Raw genomic sequence first — 13534 nt, 5'->3', positions numbered from 1 at the left:
TTATCGAAAAAGAATCGTGATTCGAACATTCACGTTAACATTGTGTTACACGGGCGTCGATCGCGAATTATTCTCGTTGCTGTGAATATAACTTGCGTTATTACGATAAACGTATATTGTGGTTCAATCCCGTTGATATTGAACATTACTTTTCTTTTACGATAAAACGTATCATCTGCGTATGATTCATTAATTGCTTATGTGAATTCTCTATTCTTTACTGAGTTTGATTATAATTCGCTATATTACTTATTCGATTTTTTATTGTTGAAGTTACTGTGTCAATTAATATTGAAAAGTGTGTTACATTCGATTTGTAGAAATTCACACAACAGGCTATTTTAGCGTAATCCTTTATCTCTTTAAATAATTTATGTTCTTTAATTACTTTATTCAGAAAGATTATTTCTTGATTATTGGCTAATTGACACATTCCTCCATTTTTTATTATGCATTGTATATTATTCATATCTATATGTATTTTGAGTTATGTAAAATGTGTTTAACATGTATGATCCTTTCTCAGAGATAGTTTAACTTTGGATTGCATTTGACTGCTACAACATTTAGAGACACAAGCGTAATTGATATCTGCTTGCATCGGATACGTACTATCATTCAATAAAAAATTACAGTAATTGAAGTTTCAACACGAAAGGATTACTCATTACTAATCAACCATTTTTTCTTCTTTGCATTTTATACAGCTGACTTTTTTGTACAAAGTCTTATTATACCACGTATATATCTATTGTGAGACAATTCTAGTTTGAAATAATATTTACCGTGAAAATACATAATCTCTTGAACTTAAACCACGTGAGTAAATGAGTAAATGTGTCGTTTCCTATACAATTTCTAGAGCCTAGGCTTCTGTGCGAGTCTGTACTAAACAGATGGGAAGAAGAGGAAGAGGGAAAAATGGAAAGAGGAGGGAGAAAATCAAAAGACAAAAAAATAAATAGGGACGAAAAAAGGTTACTGAAATTCATAGAGGAAAGAGGATGGATGATATTAAATGGAGGCGTAAAAGGGGATAAGGAAGGTGAATTTACATACACAGAAGGGAAAGGCGAGACAGTTATAGATTACGTTATAGGGGAGAAGGAGGTTAGAGAAAAGGTGGAAAGACTGGAAGTAGGAGAACTCAGTAGACTCAGATCATCATCCATTAATAGTATGGATGAGGGGTAAACTTGAGAGAAAGCAGGGAAGGAGAGAGGGAGAAAGAATAAGAATAAGAAGAGTATGGAGCGAGGAGGAAAGAACACAATTTAAGGAGAGGTTAGGGATGATAGAAAGAGGAAAAGGGAAACTACAAGAAGAGATAGAAGTAGGAATGTCGAGGATAAGAAAAGTAATAGAGGAGAATGAAAATAAGGGTGGGAGAATGGCTAATAAGAACAGAAGAGGGTGGTGGGATGAAGAATGCAGGGAAAGAAAAAGAGAAGTGAGGAGAGAACTAAGAAAATGGAGGAAAGGTAGGCGGAGAAAAGGAGAGGCGGAAAGGTACAGAGAAGGGAGGAGGGTGTACAGAGAAATGTGCGAAAGAAAGAAGAAAGAGGAAAAGGAAACGATGATAAAAGAAATAGGGGAAGCGAGAACAGAAGGAAGGATATGGAAGTTGATAGGCAGAGTAAGAAAAAGAAGGAAAAGGATAAACGAAGAGATAAAGCTGAAAGAGTGGAAGGAGTACTTTATGGAATTAATGGGTGGGGTGGAGAATAAGGTAGCGAAAGGAGAAAGGGGAAAGGACAGGCAAGAAGAGGAAAAGATAGAACTGGAGGAGTTAAGAAACGTAATAAAGAAATTGAAAAGCAATAGGCAATGGTAGGATATCGAACGAGACGTGGCAATTTGAAGGAAAAGAAATGGTGAAATGGATATAGGAAATATGTAAACGGGTCTAGAGGAGGGAAGGTTGACCGGAACAATGGAAGGAAGGTGAAATAATTCTAATAATAAAGAAAGGAGAAGGGCGAGAGGTGAAGGATTACAGAGGAATAACAATTATGTCCTCGATGTACAAGATCTATACTAGCTGAAAGGATAAGGAAGGAGGTAGAAACGAAGAATTTGATTCCCGATAATCAAGCAAGATTTAGAAAAGGAATGGGGACGATGGACCAAATATTCGCATTGAACTACTTGGTAAATAGACAACTAGAAAAGGAGGAAGGAAAGATGACAGTATTATACATAGATTTGAAAGCGGCGTTTGACTCAGTGGACAAAGAAGTATTAATTAAGGCGATGAAAGAGAGAGAAGTAAGGCAGGAACTAATAGATAGGGTTGAAGAAATACTGAGAGAAACGAAGAGCAGGGTAAGAATGGAAAGAGAGAGTGGAGGAACATTCTGGATGGCGAAGGGTGTAAGACAAGAGTGCCCGTTGAGTCCAATACTTTTCAATATATTAATAGCGGATATGGAAGACTATATGAAGAAGAGCGGATGGGGAGGTGTGAAACTGAGAGGGGAAAAAATATACACATTAATGTATGCGGATGATGTAGCGCTGATGGTGGAGGAGGAACAAGACATGAGATCGATGATAAGCAGGCTAGAGGGATACCTCGACAGGAAGGGATTAACATTGAGTATAGAGAAAACAAAAATAATGAGATTCAGAAAAGGCGGAGGAAGGAAGGAAAAGTATGATTGGAGATGGAAAGGAAAGAAATTAGAGGAAGTTAAGGAATTCAAATACCTTGAATACACATTGAAGGAAAATGGGGGACAAAAGGCGCACATTAGAGAAAGAAGAAGGAAGGCGGCGAGAGTAATGAGGGAAGTTTGGGGGATAGGGAAAAGAATGTGAAAAAAGGATTGGAAAAGAAGGATCTGGTTATACGACACTTTAATATGGACGGTGATGGGATACGGGGCAGAAATATAGGGATGGAAAGAAAAAAAAGAGGTAGAAGGTATACAAGAGGATCTCAGATGGGTATTTGGTCTAAACTGGAGGACACCAGGATATATGGTGAGAGATGAAGTGGATAGAGAGAAGATAAAAGGCAGAGCAAGTAAGAGAGCATGGAAATTTGAAAAAAAGCTAGAAGAGAGCAATGGAGAGGGAACAGCGAGGAAATGACTGGAAGAAATAAAGGAGAGATGGAAGAAGGGGAAGATAATAGGAAGGTGGGAGCAAGAAAGAAAGAGTTTACCTAGAAGGGTTGGGGGTGAGAATTGAAGAAGGGAAAGAATTGAAAGGTGAAATTTTGGAAAACAAAGAGAAATTGAAACAAAAGCAAGAAAGAATAGAAAAGATCGTGGGCCCGAAATACAACCGGTGGTATAAGGTTATAAGGAAGGACGGGATTCCGGAATACTCAAAGAAGGACTGGGAGGAAACAAGGTGGAGTAGGATTGCAAGGTTTAGACTCGGTAATGAGGTTAGGGAAGAACTATATTGGAAAAAGCAGGAGAATAGAAGGTGTAGGATGTGTGGGGGGAAGAGGAAACATGGGAACACATATGGGAAGAGTGTACGAAATGGGAGAAGTGGGATGGAGAGGGGTGGCAGGAAGTGGTGGAGAGGTTACTAGGAGAAAATGAGAGGGAGAGGAGTGGATGAAAGCGATAGAGGAAATAAGACAGGATGAAGGAAGGAGAATGGAGAAGGTGGATGAGAGAATGGTATGAATAAAAAGGAAGGTTGGGAAAGGAAACGGAAGTCCGACGGGGGAAAAACGGATTGGGTTTAGAGATAAAATAGATTTAAGAGCGAATAAGCGTATATAAGCGAATAAGCGAGCGAGCGAGAGAGCAAGTAAGCGAATAAACGAAAAGAAGGATAAGGACAGGGCGTGCGAAACGTGTATGTGTGTACAGACGAGAAATTGGACTAAGCAAAAATTGTAAAGGGTTGGGTACGTCTCCATAAAACGCATGTATTATGGCCAGGTCAGGATAGGAAGCACGAGTGTTATGTGCAGGATTGTGTACGTCCCTTCAAAACGCCAATGCGTATGATTGTTGGTAGATGATGTAAGATTGTAAGTTGTACAGGGTTGGGTACGTCCTTACGAAACGCCCTTTTAGACCTCTTTGGGGTAATAAAGTATCCTATTTGATCTAATAGACATACTTCAAATTGTACTTAAACCGAAAACCCCAACAGAAGCTTTGCAATTCATGTTGAAGAATTCTATGTCCAAAAGATTATATACGGATATGCGGTTAGAGTGCAAGTTATCTGGAGCAGACATTTGGCCAACGTATAATATCGCAAGAAAAGCTAAATTACAATTAGACCATTAAAAGGAAACATTGTTATAAGTGAGACGAAAGCAGATAGATCCCTCCAATCTCTATTAGAACATACAGCACGAAGACTAGTTGAAATGTACGATGTAATAGTTCAAGATATGCAAAATAATAGTGTTTCTGTTACGGAAGCCGTTTTAATATGTTTATGGGAATTTGATGGTAGCTCTGGTTATTTTGCTTATAAGCATTCATATGCATCTACAAATAAAAATCCAAATGAGGGCAAAAACCTATTTGTTACTTCTATGATTTTGCTGCGATTGTCAACAACTAACGCAATTTTGTGGAACAACTGTATCTCTCAATCTACAAGTTTTTGCAGACCTATTTCATTATACTTTGTCCGGAAATCGCGGGACGTTGTTTTAAAACAGAAAAGTGACATTGAGGAGCAAATAAAAAATCTAAAAGTCGTAGAAATTAAACTCGGCAATGTTTACTGTATTCGTATACATTTTTCGCTATTTTTAACATTAATAGATGAAAAAGTGTTGAATATTATCACGAACACTAAATCGATGCAGACTTGCCCAATTTGCCATGCGACTCCTAAGCAATTTCATAATATTTTAAACATACATAAGCAAACAAATATCTTTTTGCCTGGTCCCAATTTGCTGCAGTATGGTATCAGTCCTTTTCATGCGTGGATAAGAATCTCGAATGTGTTCTACATATTTCGTATAGACTAGATATAAATGTCTGGCAAGTGAGAAGTAACGAACACAGAGTCATTTTCACCGAACGAAAAAAGTTAATTCAACAAATCCTTTGTGAAAAAATGGGTTTAATTGTGGATAAACCAAAAACCGGAGGCTATGGCACTACTAATAACGGGAATACGGCACAGCGAGCTTTCAAAAATCCAAATCTCTTTGCCCAATATCTTAATTTCAACTGTCAATTACTTTGTAACTTGAAGACAATCTTAGTCACTTTATCATGTCACTTTTCAGTAAATCCAGTTTGATTTGACGAATTCTGTACGATAACTGCTCAAATTTATGTCAGTCACTACTTTTGCTTATCCATGCCTTCGACTCTGCATAAAATTTTCATGCATGGTGCTGAGATTATAAGGACAAGCACATTACCTGTTGGAATACTGGGCGAGAAAGGGTCTGAAGCACGTAATAAGCACTACAAAAATTATAGACGGTTTTATAGCAGACAATATTCTCGTGAAGTAAGTTTATACGACATGTTTTATAGAACAATGGATACATTGGATCCGATAATAGCAACTGTAAAATTTAAATCGCAAATTAACAAGAGCAAAGAACTATTACTTTTGCAGGACGTAAGAGATTTGCTATACGTTTTTTATATCGAAGCAACGCCGACAAGCAGTAGTAATAATGAAACAAATGATAGCATGCCAGGGATTTTCCTAACTTTTTAAGTTTTAGATGATATGATATTATCAGATGATGAAGAGGAAAGCACAGAATTTTCAGGCAAACATGAAGAATCTAATACCAAAGAAGACTCTCTTTAAATGATGTATTATGTGCTTAAAAGCATTCGGATTCGTGAGAGGCGAGGGGACTCTTTCAAATAAAACACTCCATAGTAAGAGGCAAGGAGACTCATTCAAATAAAGCACCCTGAGTAGTGAGAGGCAAGGGGACTGACTCAAATAAAGCACCTTGAATAGTGAGAGGCAAAGGGACTCGCTCAAATAAAGCACCCCGATTATCGATAATAATGTAACCTCCTCGTGGTAGGACCTGGAAACCAAGGATGACGGTGGCTCAGTGCCTACGCGAGTGATTAGTAACACCAACTGACACCAAGGTCCGTGGTTCGAATCCGACCCGACTTTCGTCCCATATATACTTTCGTTAAAAAATTTTTCCCGATTAAGATTTTTATGGATTAATAGACTGCACAATTGGGAATTGGAAAGAATTCACAATCTGCAAGGCTTAAGATTTGTAAAGAATTAAAAAAATGAGACATTTTTTGAGTTAAGTGCCATATAAACTTAAAAAAAATGAACCCTAGTGGTCTAATGGTTGACGGCACGTTAAATATCCTAAAGTTCTTTTTGCCCTGGAAACTACAGAGTTTGTAGGCAAACTGCAGGCGTTTCAATTAGAAAACCTTATTTTGTAAATTTTATAGTCATTGTATTACATCTGCTACCTTAACCCTCCGAGAACACACCTATTTTTTCATTCACGGAGAATACTCTGGGTTCTTCTGACCCTACACACACTTTGATCGTCTATCATTTTAAATTGACGAGTGCGATCAGCTTGAAAAAATTTCCAGATGTACTTGGAACATTGTTAAATTAATTGATATAAGTAAAAAGTGCCTTTGGAATTATTTACATATTTAAAAAAATTCAACAAAAAATTATTTTTTTGGGAAAAAAAAACGTAATTTACGAAAAAAATTATATTTTTTTAAGTTTTAATATTTCTGGCTAAAAATTTACATGTATATTCTTGAAATGTAGTAAAATCAAGAAAAAAAATTGTATTTTAGTGTACCTTTAAAAAAAGGTATTTATTTTGCTAGATGACGAAGATGATTTTTAAGGTAAAAAAATCGAAAAATTTTGTGAAAAAATTGTTCCATTTCGTATTATTTTTGCTGCGTAGTACTGTTGTTGGTCGCCCTCGAGCTCGAGCCCGCTGCTCTAAAATGCGTTGGTTGAGAGTCGTATCTACCGCATCCTCGGGTTCACTATAATCTGAACACGACGAGTCAGTGTTTGACTGTACTGACACATTATCCTTCTCCTCAGAAGAACTGTTGCCATCGAAATGTTCTGGCTCGGCACATACCCCAGTAAGCAAGGAACATTAAATTAACGTTTAAAAATATTGACTTTATGTGTATTTTTTAAACGTTTTTTAATAATATTATACACATATTTAAAAAATATTATTTCGTAATATGATTTTTCTGAATGTTGTTAAAATATTTTAAAAACGTTACAGAAAATATTTTTCAAATGTTACTCTGACATTTATTTGAGATTAATGCAACAGTTCAAAATTCCTTGTAATTTGGACTTGGAAATAACGTTGGTAGTATATTAATTTTCTGTTGTTAGAATGTTATTGTTTTATATTGTGCCCAACGCTCATCGCGACAGCCATGATGCGTACATTTACGTACAATGCGTGAGTGCGTATACACACGTGATCGAGCAGTGCGGAGTGCTCTTTATTTACAGTATATTTATATATAAGTAACTATTATATTCTAAAAGTTGTATATTAATAATAAGAACTCAATTAACCATATGTGCTATGAATAGTAGCTGATATGATGATCTATATAACCTATAATTTAGGTTAACTACAAATAACGTTCTTTGGGTATCGGTAGAAACTATATAGTGGAATTATTTGCTATTTTCTTGCAATTTACTGCCGATTATTTTCAGCTGTTTGAGTGCGTCGAGATCATGAGCAAACGCACGCTTGTTGCGACAGCCAATCGGAAACAGTAATAGTTCTGGAAACTGTAGTCGCATTATCTTACATATACGTATGATGTGAGTGTGTCATATATACGTACGTTTGTGCTTGTGCGCTTGTGCGCTGTCGAGCGCTTTTAATTGTATACAACATTTTTATATGGGTAAGTAATTATTATATTCTAAATCTTGCATATTAATGATAAGAACCCTGCAATTATCTAATGTGCTGTAAATAGGTAGCTGGTGATTCAAGATCTATTTTTCGACCTATATAAGAGAGAAATTTGCAGAAGAAAAAAAATATACCAAAGTATTAATAAGGATCGAACATATATTTTTGATGTACTCGGGCCGCGAGGCTGAGCAATATTCTAAGGAAAGTATTGTACAAGATACAAAGATTGGACAATATCTCATCCCTTTATCTTCCATTGACAATTTGAAGATATGCTAAAAACTGATCAAGAAGCTTTCATGCAAGTTGTAAGTAAAGCTGCTTATCACAATTATAATTAATTCTATAAACATTTACAAATAACATTCCCGGTTAGTATAATAGTTACATAATCGTAGTAGATATAAATTTACACAATAAAATCTGCAGACTTTGAAAATTTAAGAATTAAGAGAAAAGACTGTAAGAGATATCTCCTCTCCCTCCCTCTCTCTCTCCCTTTTTCTCCCTTTCTCTCCAAGAGTAGTAAATATAATATTTGCAATTTAGAGTCTGTTTATGTTCTAAACTCAGAGTTATAAACTTATTCTATGTCTTACATGATACGCGCACGCTATACAGATTAACCTTTTACGATTGGTGGAAATATAAATCACTAGCATGAGACTTTCACTTCTATATATTTTTATGTTTCCGGACGTTGCTTCCGCCTTCTTCTTGCAAGACTTTTCGTTATTTTTCGTTGAACGTGCAAAACAGCGACCTATTGTATTATCTTTCATCGTAATAAATCAGTTGGAAAAAATAAACTCGATTATTCTGCGCCATCAGAGTCGACAAAGAGATCACCAGGACTTGTAATTTTTACCGATTTTTTGGTATTATTTTCAATGTAGTATCTATAGCAAAGATCTCGGCAAAGATAGTAATTGCGCATTATCTGTATCTACTATGTTTATAGTTATTTTGATTGTGGCGTAACATACAGACAAAATCATCCAAACGTCATATCAAATAAGTACTAACGCATTCATACTACATTGTTCAAGTCTTTTATGCATATATGGATCTTCTATATATAAATGTGTGTTGCTTTGTTTTACCATATTTAGCAGAAAGCTTAAGTATTTATATATAAAAATCTTCTTGCAAACTTTTCATATATTTTTAAGCTTTTAAATTTAATGGAAATGGTACAGTAATATTTTTTTTACAATTTTCTTTAACGGAGCAAACATACTGATAATATATAAACAATTTTTGTAACAAATAAATATTTACACTGACAGCTCGAGATCTTTACTTTGAAATTTTTAAATCATTTTTGTAATATATTGAGCAAATGCTCTAATTGATTTACACCTATTTTTATTATATAAAAGCATTTGTAATTCTATGCAACCAATACGATATATGTAAACTTTCTAAAAGAAGGTAGAATTTTGTCGGTAAAGTTTTCAAATATGGTATGTCCTTCAAAAATCAAAATGTATTTGTATTAATCTCCATAATGTATTCAACTGTATATTTTATGTATAAAACGATCAAATAGAATCTTGAAGAGGAGCACTCAATGCGTTCAAAACCAAAAATGGTTACTCTGACTCTTAATCTTACAAACTTATATCTATAATATATGTCCTTTAATATGTTCTATAATATCCTATAATATGTGTTATTATATTTTAAAAGTCTTCTGAATTATTTTCCTTGCAATTTATAATAATAAACTGCATTATATAGAATTACAAGTATAAATTTTTCAGGTGAACAAGGTTATGTTAATTGGAGGAAAACATGAAAAGAATTTTATTAGAAGAAGTTTGAGGGCTACATTTTCTGATGACTTAGCCTCCATGTGTTCATGAACTGGCCAAAAAAATAATTATAAAATTGGAGATACGCACACACACAATTCTGAGCATTAAAAGTAAGTAATTTTTTAAGAAATGTATATATTACTTGCAGTATTAAATGCTATGTTTTATGTCTCAGAATTTATTAAAATTGTCTTCTTATTTTTTGTAGCAATCATCGTTAAAAAGCAGGACACACATACACGTTAAAAATTCTTACGAAATAAAAGAAAAATATATATATCCATAAACTAATATTTTTGATCGATTTAGTATATATGTAAACTATTCCGGAAACTTTTGTGTTATTTCAATAATTATCATAAGTTTTAATTGCCGTTAAATTAATATTATTTATTTCTTTCATCTAACAATAAACTGTATTGAATTTTTCTTATTTCAGAAGCTTTTAGAGCAATATTCCCTCGGAATACAGAAAAAGATTTTCAACACTTTGTAATGGAGTGGTTCAGATTCGCAAACGTCCGTAAGGAAAAAAAAACATTAAAAAGGTAATGTAATGTATTTCGGTATATACTCTCTATAAAATAAAATTATTATAGTTTGCCGCGTTATAATTTATAAGTAGCATTTTCACTAATTTAATTCTACTTTTATTTTTCAGGAAGTGATAAATATATTATCTTACTTGCGTGGCTCCGCGCGAGTGATTATTATAGTAACAAATTTTTTTATTTGAAAGATGAGTTTTATCCCAAAACCTTACGCTAGGATCAGTGATCTTCACCAAAGATATTATTGTGATAAACTGAAAACTGTAATATATGGTATATATTATTTTTATATAAATAAAACTTTTTTATGATAATTAGTGAATTATTCCCTAATGCAGATTGGTATATAACAGGCCTGGGCAACTTCGAGCTCCGGAGCCACGACACTCCCCTACTTTCCGTGGATAGAAAAGAAGTGTCGTGGTTCTGGAGCTCAAAGTTGTTTAAGCCTGGTCTATAAAAAAGCAATCTAAATAATAATTAGACAATAAATATTGAGATATTTTATTACTATTGCATATTTATTAAAAACATGTTGCCTGTAATAGAAATAAAACATCAATTAGAATTTTAAATAAATGTTAGAATTAACATTACGGTAATCTTAATATAATATTGTAATAAAATTGATAGTACGTTTAAATTTTTATCTCAAAAACATTACAGGAATGATAGAAAAACCTTAGCGCAATGTTATTTGCAACGTTATGGCACTCCCATTTCAACATTACTGAAATTTCGGAATCGTGGTCAAAGTATGTTCATAATGATGTTCTATACAACATTAAGAACTACATATTTAACAACATTACAAGTTCTAGAATATCGTTGCAATAACATTGTAATAATGGTTTTTTGCTTACTGGGACTACAACATTCTGAACACGTGGCCGCAAACTATACGCCATCGTGCTCACTATTGCAAACCGACGCTTAGTACACAACAGGGTCAAAATGACCCTACACCGACTTTGAATAATGCCCAACGCCTACTGCGTGTTACGCTGTACAAAGGGAGCATCTTAACGTATAGTTAGTACCCCAAACTACAGCTAAAGGGCCTCAGGCCCGCCAATTTTCAAAATGCTTTCAAGATATTTACGATAAAACTCGAGGTAAGGGTCAAATTGACCCCTTGTGTTCTCGGAGGGTTAAATTTTAAATTTTGAGTGTCAGATTCGTTATCAGCGACCCCAAAAACCCTTTAGTACCGACTGTGTCACGCATATTCAATCAAAAAAGTATTTTTAGTCGCCATATTGGATCCGCCATTTTGAATTTACACTTTTTGACATCAGATTCGGAATCATCTTGAACCCCAAAAACCCTTTAGTATCGACTGTCATGCATATTCGATCAAAAACAGTAGTTTTAGTCGCCATATTGGATCCGCCATTTTGAATTTACACTTTTTGGCATCAAATTCGGAATCAGCAACTCCAAAAACCTTTTAGTACCGACTGCCATGCATATTCGATCAAAAAAAGTAGTTTTAGTCGCCACATTGGGTTCGTTATTTTGAATTTACAGTTTTTGACATCAGGATTCGGAATCAGCGACCCCAAAAACCTATAGGATACATGTTTAAAAGAGATTAGTTTACTTTATTAATTTTGGCCACTGTTTTTGGGTCCCTGGCCCACTGTGGAGTGGAGTGGACCTTGCTTTGCATAGATAGTTTTCTGGACAGCATTGTACTTTCCACGCAAAACAAAATTCACCCTCCCCCCTGCTTATAAGGCGAAACGAGGTCATTGTATGGTTAAAGTTTTCAACTTTTCACTTACCCCTACTTGCGGGAGAGGAGCGGTAGCCCGTTCCCCCGCCTACATGTGTACTGTCTACACATATATCAGCAAATTACTTCCTTCAGTACTGACACAAACTTGTATATTTCTTAAACTTTTTTTGTTCATAATTTTAAATAAGCAATGATGATTAAGTTATAAGAAAAAGTTGCTCAGGATCATGTTCTTGACAACATATGTCAAGATTATTGGAGGTATCTCCCCTTATCTTTATTTTTACCCTTTTCTATGCTAACTATTCTCTACTTTAACAAAAAGACTGTTCAATATATTAATGATTCACTATTTTAAATAATTTTCCTTCGTTCATACATGTACTATTTCCACATACATTAGTCGTTTCCCACACAGCAAAACTTGTTTCAGAAAGCTTTCCGAAAGATAACTTGGAAATTAATATTGAAATGTATAATTGAAATCATTCAGAAATATTTCTGAAACGTTTTATGAAAATCATATATCACTGAAAGCTTTCCAAAAGATAACTTGGCAATTAATATTAAAATGTAACATTAAAATCATTCAGAAGTATTTCTGAAACGTTTCATCGAAATCATTTATGACCCTTTTCACTGAAATATTTCTGAAATATTACAAAACATTTTAGAAAAATATTTTGTACGTAATGTCTAAAATACATATCATTGAAAGCTTTCCGAAAGATAACTCGGACAATAATATTGAAACGTAACATTGAAATTATTCAGAAGTATTTCTGAAACGTTTCATCGAAATCATTTATAACCCTTTTCACTGAAATATTACGAAGCAGAGAAATATGCAACGACGCCGCTAGGCGGCGCATAATACCCAGTAAGCAAGGAACATTAAATTAACGTTTAGAAATATTGATTTTATGTGTATTTTTTAAACGTTTTTTAATAATATTATACACATATTTGAAAAATATTATTTCGTAATATGATTTTTCTGAATGTTGTTAAAATATTTTAAAAACGTTACAGAAAATATTTTTCAAATGTTACTCTGACATTTATTTGAGATCAATGCAACAGTTCAAAGTTCCTTGTAATTTGGACTTGGAAATAACGTTGGTAGTATATTAATTTTCTGTTGTTAGAATGTTATTGTTTTATATTGTACGCAACGCTCATCGCGACAGCCATGATGCGTACATTTACGTATTAATGCGTGAGTGCGTATACACGCGTGTGGATCGAGCAGTGCGGAGTGCTCTTTATTTAGAGTATATTTATATATAAGTAAGTAACTATTATATTCTAAAAGTTGTATATTAATAATAAGAACTCAATTAACCATACGTGCTATGAATAGTAGTTGATATGATTATTTATAACCTATAATTTAGGTTAACTACAAATAACGTTCTTTGGGTATCGGTAGAAGCTATATAGTGGAATTATTTGCTATTTTCTTGCAATTTACTGCCGATTATTTTTAGCTGTTTGAACGCGTCGAGATCATGAGCAGACGCACGCTTGT

The 13534-nt window shown here is 34.1% G+C and overlaps 1 long non-coding RNA gene across 2 annotated transcripts; it reads left to right on the top strand.

Moving 5' to 3' along the window:
- Positions 1-6874: 6874 nt before the first annotated feature.
- Positions 6875-10576, top strand: LOC112468454. 2 transcript variants are annotated; one of them, XR_003042398.1, is made up of 6 exons: positions 6875-7076; positions 7681-7877; positions 7953-8199; positions 9658-9821; positions 10151-10259; positions 10373-10576. It is a non-coding gene; the product is annotated as an uncharacterized LOC112468454 (long non-coding RNA). The 2 variants fall into 2 exon arrangements; XR_003042397.1 differs by lacking the exon at positions 6875-7076 and having other exon boundaries at positions 7449-7877.
- Positions 10577-13534: the final 2958 nt, after the last annotated feature.

Source organism: Temnothorax curvispinosus, unplaced genomic scaffold (genome assembly GCF_003070985.1).
Source record: "Temnothorax curvispinosus isolate PA1 unplaced genomic scaffold, ASM307098v1 QBEX01018482.1, whole genome shotgun sequence".
Classification (NCBI taxonomy): domain Eukaryota; kingdom Metazoa; phylum Arthropoda; class Insecta; order Hymenoptera; family Formicidae; genus Temnothorax; species Temnothorax curvispinosus.
This window is presented reverse-complemented; position numbering and strand designations above follow the sequence as displayed.